The following is a 1,284-nucleotide window of genomic DNA, read 5'->3' on the forward strand; positions in this document are numbered from 1 at the left end:
CGCCGGCCGCAGCGGCGCGGCGCACCCACCTCCGGGCGGCTCGCTCGGCGCTCGCTGGCTGCTGGCTGGGAGCTGCTCCTCCGCCGCCGCGGCCGCGCGGTAGACCCGCCTCCCACCCCGGGCCGCGAGCCCCGCCGATTCGCCAGCGTAGCCCCGGGCTGGCACCCTGCCGCCCGCTGATTGGCGCCCCCGGCCGCCCGTTAGGGCGCGAGGCACGCCGGCCGAGCGCAGTGCTCGGCGCGCACGGAAGACGGGGCGAGCGGATGAGGGAAGGAAGGAGGCTGAGCGCCCGGGAAGGGCCAGATCGCGAGCGGGTCTACGAGAGTCGCAGCCACTACCTCCCCACCTCCTTTCCCTTCGGCCCGCCCCGCCCTCCCGGGCCCGACCGGCGGCGCGCGCAGCCAATCAGCGGACGAGGTGCTCGGGGTGTGAGCCGCGCGTCGAGAGCCTCGAATCGGAAGGGAGACGTCGCTCGCTGATTGGTCCCGCCTCCCCCGTAGAGCGTGAGGCGAGGCGCGGCCGGGCGGGCGGTCGGCGGCCGAGGACGAGGTGGGGTGGGACGCTCGGGGTTTCGGCTGACTTCGTCTTCCGCGCTCTCCCAGAAGAGGCTCTAGGAAGGGACGGAGGGAAAAGCACGTATCCTACCGCGCTGGGAAAACAGTCCCCGGCGATCACCCATCTCTCATTGCTTCGGCCCTGGGCCCCCTTCTCGGCCTCTCCAACGCCTTTGGGTGGAGCCTGTTGGGGGCCGTCGCCTGTCCCACCTTCCAGCCAAGCCGGGAGTGGACATGTGCTCATCCCATTGGGGAGGCCCGAGGTTGGACCAGAGAACTGGACGAACCAGAGGCAGAAAAAGGGTTCCGCAGAAGCCACGGTACCCGACCCACGCTGGGCACGCCCATATGCAAATAAGCTGGAGAGTGGGCGGGGTTCGAGATGTAAATAAGCCCAGGGCGGGGATCTTCTTGGGCCTTAGCGCCAGGGTAGGGAATGCCAGGTAGTTTTGTTTAGCCTGAATCTTGGTTCTCTCTTTGTTAAAAATGGTGCTAATGATGCATGATCTGAACGATCCTTGTGAAGTCTAAAAGATATAAGCACGACGCCCCTCAACTACTGGATTACCTTCCTCTTCATTTCTCCGCTGTTCAGGTGAAATTCCTAGGCCCAACTTCACACATCCGCGCTGCAGAGCACTAAGCTACTGCTGGCTGCTCAAAGCTGGTGGGGGCCCCCGCGTAACTTGCTTTTCCCTTAGAGACACCCTGATCTCTGCTGAATTGACTC

The 1,284-nt window shown here is 65.3% G+C and overlaps 1 protein-coding gene across 4 annotated transcripts in view; it reads right to left on the bottom strand.

Annotated features, from left to right (window-relative positions):
• SMAD2 (SMAD family member 2) overlaps positions 1-874 on the bottom strand; it is an 89,632-nt gene extending 88,758 nt beyond the window's left edge. For 2 of the 4 annotated variants that reach the window (XM_019652722.1, XM_019652725.1), the window contains exon 1: positions 30-359. The gene's annotated coding sequence lies outside the window, so the exon portion shown is untranslated. Of the gene's footprint in view, positions 1-29; positions 360-645 lie in introns of those variants that run through there. The other 2 variants (XM_019652726.1, XM_019652723.1) reach the window with 2 other exon arrangements.
• Positions 875-1,284: the final 410 nt, after the last annotated feature.

The sequence above is a fragment of the Hipposideros armiger genome, unplaced genomic scaffold (assembly GCF_001890085.2).
Source record: "Hipposideros armiger isolate ML-2016 unplaced genomic scaffold, ASM189008v1 scaffold_186, whole genome shotgun sequence".
NCBI classification, from domain to species: Eukaryota; Metazoa; Chordata; class Mammalia; order Chiroptera; family Hipposideridae; genus Hipposideros; species Hipposideros armiger.